General features: G+C 55.1%; 1 long non-coding RNA gene across 2 annotated transcripts; it reads left to right on the forward strand.

Moving 5' to 3' along the window:
• Nucleotides 1-281: 281 nt before the first annotated feature.
• LOC125612618 lies at nt 282-6,408 on the forward strand. Of its 2 annotated transcripts, none has more exons than XR_007343094.1 (4): nt 282-922; nt 4,138-4,236; nt 5,643-5,790; nt 5,987-6,408. It is a non-coding gene; the product is annotated as an uncharacterized LOC125612618 (long non-coding RNA). The 2 variants fall into 2 exon arrangements; XR_007343095.1 differs by having other exon boundaries at nt 6,035-6,408.
• Nucleotides 6,409-7,963: the final 1,555 nt, after the last annotated feature.

Below are 7,963 nucleotides of genomic sequence, written 5' to 3' on the forward strand. Positions count from 1 at the left end.
GGAACCACACAGTCCCAGGTAGAGGGACAACCTGACTGAGCAGAGGCCCAGACCCACTTCCTCTGCAGAAGAAGGAACTCAAAGTGCTCCCAGATAGGCTGTAGACTGTTCCTTGCCTGAAAAGCTCAGCGTGTGAGTGTGCACATGTGCACATGGGTGAACATTCACATTCCCGTCTGACTCCTTGTCGGTGAGGCCTGTCAGCCCCACCCACCATTTGCTTATCATCCCTTCATCCAGATGCCTCCATAGCTCCTGAAGACCCAGGTATCAACCCCACGTTCTCCACCTGTCACTACCTGGCCTGTTCTGGGGTCACCAGTTCTTCCCTCAACCCCCTCATGCAGCCAGGTGGGTTTCCCCACCTGTTCTTAGTGCATCGTATAGATGTTCAGCAGTGTGAGCACCTGACAGCCACCTGAATTTGTGGCATTTGCCTCTGTACAGTCTGAGTTGAGTGGAGAGGATGTTCGAACCAGGAAAGAAACCCAATTCCCACTGATTTGAGCATAGAAGGACTTCACTGGCTCCTGTGATGGGAAAATCCAGCTAGTTCTAACTCAGGCATAGCCGGGTCTCAGTTGTCAAAATCCGTGTCCACATCTCAGCTGCCTTTCCCTTTGCACTCAATCTCCACAAAGGCTCCCAGCAACAAAGCCCCATTCTCGCCCCCATTCTCCAACTCTGCCACCTAGGGAAAAGAAAACAATGTTTCTCAGTATTTCCAGCAAAAGTCTCAGGGCTAATGACCATTGGCCTACCCAGAGCACGTGACCCACTTTTAAAGTCCGGGGTTTTGGCAGACCTGTCTGAACTATGTGGTCTGACAGAGGGAGAGGGATGGTTCTCCAAAGCAATGCCAGGGATGGTCCCAGCAGAAGGAAGTGAATGGTGATCAGCCAGGACCCCAGCGGTCATCCAGGTGACTTCATGTGTGATTGATTACCTGGGCAAGGTGGGGACATATGCTGTTCCTATCCTTGGTCTCACTCCAAGTCAGAATGGAGTATAGAATTCTGGAGCTCCATTTCTTATTATACAGATGAAGGGACAGGCTCAAAGAGTCAGGGCACTGGTTGAGGGCCACACAGCCAGTTGGACCCCGCCAGAATAGAGTGCTGGCCTTCTGACAGCTGATTCTAACTGTCTACACAGGGCACTAAGGAGCCAGGGCTGCACCTTGGAATCTCCTGCCCACTTAACCCTAAGTCTGGGACAATATTGATGCCCCAGCAAGTCCCAAATATCCGCCTCCACAAGAATCACACCAGCCCTGGTCAGTCGACTGACGTTCAGCGCTGATGGATTCGACAGACTGATGTGGGCGGGGCTTGAGATCCCCCAGCTGCAAACCCTGTACAAGAAGGAGGAGCCCACCTCAAAAGCCAGAAGGGTGGGGAGAAGGGTGCAGAGAGACTAGGACTGGGGCCAGGGGTAGGAATAGGTATAGGCTGATGCACAGTGGGGTCAGAGAGCCCGAGTGTCCAGACCTCCAGCCACTGCTTCATCTTAGCAGCTAAGGAGGGGGAGGGAGGCCTGGACCAGGAGTACAGAAGAGGTCAAGGGGCAGAGAGGCCAGGAGGGGCCCAGAGGGCTCCAGTAGGCTGTGGATGCTTGACCAGAAAGGCCTGTTTACTCAGAGGCCCATGAGGTCAAGGCCCAAACCCAGGGTTAATTATTAACAGCTTGCCCAGCTAGTGGCTGCCCGATGTGGTATAGGCCAGAGCTCAGGACCCAGGCACCGCCCCCCACTGCCACCCTGCACAAGAGGGCCCCTGGAGTGCTTCACAAAGCACTGGCTCTCTGCAGAGGCTCTGGAACTCTGATATCCCCCACCCCAACAGGAGAAAGACCTAGGCCAGAATCCTGGGGGCACCAAGGCAGGCAAAAGGTGTTTGTCCCCCACAACTCAGCTTCTGGGGTGTCATACCCCAGAACTTGTTCAGTGGTGTGAGGGATTGGGGTGATATGTGTTTTCCTGGCAGGGAACAGTTTTGGTGGCAGGATCAGGGTCAGGAGTGGTATCTGTGGGGGACAGATATCCTAGGCTGAGCTCACCAGTGTCAGGGCTAGAGATATTCTGGGGACCCCAAAGGGGCTATTGTTTGTGCTGACCGGCCTCAGAGATAGCTGAATCCCATGCCATGGGGCTGCAGCACCACCACCTTCTCCAGTGGGGCTGGGACAGGTGGTTCCTGTTCCCTGGGGACAGTTCCTACCCTCTACCAGGAGCAGGTACTGACAGGAGCTATAGCAGTTTTAACAGCTTTGGGCTACAAATCTCCGCTTTGTCCTACAGATTTAGCCCTTGCTCTGAGGCTGAGGAAGGGAGCATTCAGTGAGAGAAGGAAACAAGGACTTAGTGGCATTGCCACTGCCCACCCTCTCCAGGTTCAACCCCCCTCCCAGGCTCCTGGCTCTGAGGCAGCCTTGCCCTCAGCCTGACCCCAAATCTGGAGCCACACCCTAAGAAAGGTGGCAATGAGAGTAGCCTTGGCAAGGGCACGGTAAGTGTCTGCTATCCCTGGGCCTTTGATTCACCCAGCATCTCTCAGAAAGGGACAGTGGTACCTCTGAGGGGATCTGGTTATTGGCTCAGATGCTATTAGCAGGTGGGTGCAGCCTAGGACTCTGTGCTTCTCGTGAGCTCCCAGTAAGGCCAACAAAACTCCCTGCCCCTGAGCCAGGTAGTTCTTCCAAATAGTCTCTGAACAAAGCTCCCATGGGATGGGACTTTTCACTAACCTGTAGATTCGTAGACCTTCAGCCTTTTTTCATGTGTTAAGGCTTTGGGGGAGGGGATGAGAGAAGGGCCTGGGACAGCCAGTTCCTGGGCATGTCTGCAACCCCTCTTTGCAAATGTGGTACCATCTTGGGGGTGGGAGGGGCCCTTGAACCTGCCTCCACAACAGTAAAGGTGATGTCTAGATCCAGAGCCCCCATCCTGTGTGACCTGCGGGGAGCATTTAGGAAAGGCTCTAGCCCATGTCCCATGGGCCTGCTCAGGGGTAATGCTTTTGTGGCTGCCTCTGACAATCCAGTCAAGGCTCAGTGTTTGCACATAGCATCTCAGCTTGGGCCCCATGGAGCACTGCCCAGACCAGACCCTCAGGGTCCACTTAAGACAATTGTTCCCTTTTCAAGGTACCACTTCTGCCCAACCAGGAAATCCTGGACCAAGGCTGCCTGCCTGTCCCTCCCTGAGTCAACACTTGCAGAGGAGGGCAGGGGAGCAGGAACACAGGCCACAAGACTCGGCTCCACTGCACCAGCCCCAGGGTGAGACCACTGCTCCATAGGCACACAGATAGGCACACGCATGTTCACACAGACCCTTGGCCAAGCACACGTATAGCCATCCATTTACACCCAGACACATGCATTCATAAACACACTTGTCACAGAAGCATACTCATACAGATATGCACATACATGTGCAAATACCTAGGCACCCATGCACGGACCGTACACACACCCATATGCACACACAGCTTGGCACAGACACACACAAGCTTCCCTACCTGCATAACAAAGCCCAGGGCTGCTCTATTCAGGCTCCCTCGATGCACCACCCAGACTCACCCACATGCACACTCTGCTCTGCTGTCCCAGAGGCCTCCCTTGCAGATGGCAGCCATCCAGTGCCTGGCACCCCAGCAAGTCTGCACCAGGACTGAGCCTCATTGCAATAGGTTCTGTCTTGGGGGCTAAATGCTGCCCACAGTGCCCCGGTGCCACTGAGGAAATGAGAACTTCAAGAGGAGATGCCACATCTGGCATCCCCCAGAGCCTAGCTGGGCTGCCCTGGCTGGGCTGGGGCTACAGGAGCCCCTGGCCCTGCTACAGGAAGGGGCACCTGTCTCAGGGTTTGCTCTCTGACCAGATCCACTTATTTCCTGTTGGTTTGTGCTATGGTTTGGATCTGAGATGTTCCCCAAAGCTCCTGTGTTCATGCAGAAATAATCACAGGTGAAATGATGGAATTATGAGAGTTGTTACTTAATCCATCCACCTTTATTTGAATGGATTGGCTGGGTGGTAAGTGTAGACAGGTGGGGCATGGCTGAAGGAGGTGGGTCACTGGAGTACATCTTCCCCATGGTCCCTTCCCCCCTCTCTCCTGGCCACCATGAGCAGAGCAGTGCTCCCCTGGCAGGCTCTTCCTCCATGATATCTGGCCTCTTCTTGGGCCCACAGCAATGGAGTCAACTGACTGTGGACTGAACTTCTGCAACGGTGAGCCAAAATAAACTTTTCCTCTTTTCCTCTTCTAGGTTGTTCTTGTCAGGTGTTTTGGTCACAGTGACACAAAGCTGACTAACACAGTCCACCTGGCTAGATGGCCCCTGGCATAGGTGCTCTCTGACTCACTGGGGGCCTCTGCATACAGAGCGGTTGGATAGACAGTTGAAGGCCTTGCCCGGGAGTTCTCTGTCCTCTGGGCTGACTTCAGGGCTCTGGAGGTCCCTGCTACCCTGCCACCTGCCTCACCTTCCTGCATCACCTCCACCACGTGAGAGCAGGGCCCAGGTGAACCGGCTTCCCTGTAGCTCCTGTCTCTGGGGTGGCGGGCAGGCAGCCCCAGGACGTGCCCACACACAGCTCCCCTGCGGCTGCACCCCAAGCCAACGCCAGAGCCAGGCCAAGAGCAGCAGTCTTGGGGCCTGCCCACCACCCACGTCCTGCCCGGCCTTCTGGGCCTGCTCCTGGGGGCAGGACTCGACTCCCATCCACACAGCAGCCCCCCAGGAGGACAGGCCTCCCTCCCTGTGGGTCCCATCCTCAGGGATCTTTGCAAAGGCCCATCCCTCATGTTCCAGGCCCAGCCCCCAAAGCCTCCCAGGCCTTCAAGTCTGCTGCCCAGCCCCCTGCACCCTGCAAAGCCCTGACCACCTCCCCACCTCGATGCTTGTCACTCTGTCCCTCCCTTGGGCTCTGCTGGCTTCCTTCCGTCCTGTCCCTCGGGCGGCTGGCTCCTGCTGCTGGGACCTTGCACTGAGGCTCCCTCTGGGTCTTCACCTGGCTGGCTCTCTTCCTCGTCCAGGGTTCAGCTCTACTGCCACCTCCCAGGGAAGGCCTCCTGAAGTGGCCCCAGGTCACTGCCCGGTTCTGCCTCACTGCAAGTTCCCCTTGTTCTCGCGGCCTCACTTCTGTGGCTGTCACCTGTCTTCCTTGCTGGATTGTCAGCTGCGTGAGGGTGGGGACCATGCCTCTGTCATTCTCAGCGTGGAAGGGGCCTGCCTCTCAGGTTGTGGGCAGTCTACTTGTGTTTGTGAGTGAATGAATGATGGAGAGAAGGCAATGCTGAGCCCAAATGCATGAAATAGGAACAGCTGTCGGGTGTGGGGACAAATCTGTATGGGGGATGTTGGGGACTCCTAGGGTCCTCCTGGATCCTGTCATTCGCTCAGGCCCCACCAAGTGGGACAGTACTAAGAACAGGATTTGGACCTATACCTTTTGGTCCTGTTGGGATTTAGGCTCTGTGTGGGCTGCTTCTGCCCTGTACAGTGAGGAGATCCTTGTATCTAATCTCCTGGATATAAATGGGTCCCCAAGTTCTGCCAGCTCTGTCTTTGTCACAGATTCTGGCCCCTGGGATGTCTCCTCTTGTCTTTCTGGCCAATCTTTTCCCATCTCAGTGCCCTACCAGACCTCCTCCCCTTGAAACTGCCTCCGCCCCACACCCAACTCGAGGCCACACCCAGGTCCTCTATCAACCTGTACCAGGAGCCCATCGGGAATGAGGAGCCATCAGCAATCTCTGGGCACCTCATAGGCTTCCCTCAGGTTTGTACAACCTTGGATGAGTGGTGAGTGGAGGTCAATGAGGTCAGTGGAGGACAAGGGTTCAGCTGGACCTAAAGAAGCCCAGAGCTGGGAAGGGGTAACTCTGAACCCAGGAGATGAGGCTTAGTGAACTCTTCAGTGGACTGGGTAGGAGATTACTTAGTTCACTCATTTTTTCTCTTTGTTTGTTGCGTAGGCACCCTGTTTGAGCCAGAGTGATTCTGTTTCTCCCTTCTCTACGCAGTAGCTGCTGGAGCTCTGAGGGAGGACTGCCCAGGCCGGGCCAGGGCAAGGCAGGGAGAAATTGCCTTGGTTCTCCCCAGGGGTTAGCCCACAATACTACCTGCTGCCAAGCTGGGAAAAAAAAGTCAAAAGAAGAATAATATTTCATGACATGTGAAAGTGATACAAAATTCACACTTCAGCGTCCATCAATGAAGTTTTATTGGAATGCATCCACATCCATTCATTTATGGATTGTCCTTGGCCACTTTTGTCCTGTAATAGAAGGTGAAGAGTTGCAACAGTGACTCTCTGGTCCACGAAGCCTATAATATAGACCACTTGGTGATATTTTAGACAAGATTTACTGTCCCCTGCCCCCTTGTTGTGGACCAGTCATCTCTCCTCCCAGGGCTCAGTTTCCCTTTTGTAAAATGCAATGAACAGCCCTTTCCCGAGCATGTCAATGTGGATTCCAGGATTTACCCTCTATCCCTGGGTGACGTGACGGTCCCACTCTTCCTTCACTCCAATATGTTGGAACTGGGCACTTAGTAATTTTGTGCCGGGCAAGGTGCTGACCTGATACCAAGGTTCTCCCATCCAGGCGAATGGAGACTAGTAAGCGGGACGGACCCAAAGGAAAAATGAGGAACCTGGCCTAGAACTTGCAGTTGGCTTCCAGAGGGACCCAGCCTTTGCAGAGGTACAGAGGCTGAGAGACGGTGGCAGGCCTAGATGTGGTGGGGGTGGTGTGAAGCCAGGTGATGGGGGACTCTGGGCAATTGGAGGTCACCCTTCCTCACCAGCCCCCCCCACACACACACCTCCATCTGGGCTTAGCTTGAGGCTGGCAGTGGAGTGGGCCAAGGGTGGATGTCAGGATCTGGCAGGGAGGGTGGGGCATTGAGGACGGGGGAGGGAGGGCGCCCTCATAATCCCACTCCTGGGGCCCTGCCACAGCTTGGCAGTGCCCCTGGAGATGGAGGAGCAGGCTGGTGGGCGGGAGCCTGGAGGGGGGTGCTGCCAGGACTGGGGCCGCCTGGTCCTGCCCCTGGCCCCCGGGCAGCTGATGGAGTCCAGAGCGGAGGCAAGCTGCCACAGGCGGGGGGAAGCTGGCAACAAAGGCCTATTCTTCGGGGTTTAAAAAAGTCTTAAAACCCGTCCAACTTTCCTTCGTTAGATGCTCCGGGATGTTTCCCCTTCTGAGGCTGCTCAAGATACGGGGCTGATAAGGGCCAGATTTGAGAAGACTTAATTATGGCCCCAAGACCTTGGTGTAAACAATTGGCAAGTGTTTTATACCTCCCTTCAGTGTGAATGGGGAGTCCAAGCCAGGTGCCAGGCAGTGGGACCTAGTGACCCCAGGCTTTGTGGGTGCCCCACACTGTCTCTTTTGTGGGGAGAGGGATAGTCTCTGGGGAGAAAGGCAGCTGGGACCAGAGTTTGGCATGAGTTCCTATGGTGCGGCTGGGGGCTTCTAGTCTTGTTCCTACAATTTCCTAACCCTTTGGCCTCGGAGTATTTATCTGTGACAATGATGATACTCAGGCACTAAAGGAATCAGTCTAAGTCAAGTGCCCGACGAGCAGAGAGTGCTCACCAAATGCCGGACAGAAACATGGGGACAGACCAGTAGTTTCCCAGGCACTGTCCTGGCCTTGATCACTGGGTTCCAGTTCCTAACATCATCCCTGACCATCTGGATGAACAGGGAGTGGGGTAAGGGTTCTACATCTCTGCATCCTTCATACCTTTGCCCCTACACCTGACCCTGAGGCCCAGGGTACTCATAGGGTTTCAGGCCTGGCTGAGGTTGTCCCTCCTAGGAGTACTGTGTCTCCAGTGGATCAAAGTTCCCCCTCACACTAAGTGGCAACTTGAGAACTGCCCTTGTACCCTCCCTGATTCATGACCACCCCAACATCCTGGGCCCTGTGCATACCCTAAA

The sequence above is a fragment of the Marmota marmota genome, unplaced genomic scaffold, assembly GCF_001458135.2.
Source record: "Marmota marmota marmota unplaced genomic scaffold, marMar, whole genome shotgun sequence".
Classification (NCBI taxonomy): domain Eukaryota; kingdom Metazoa; phylum Chordata; class Mammalia; order Rodentia; family Sciuridae; genus Marmota; species Marmota marmota.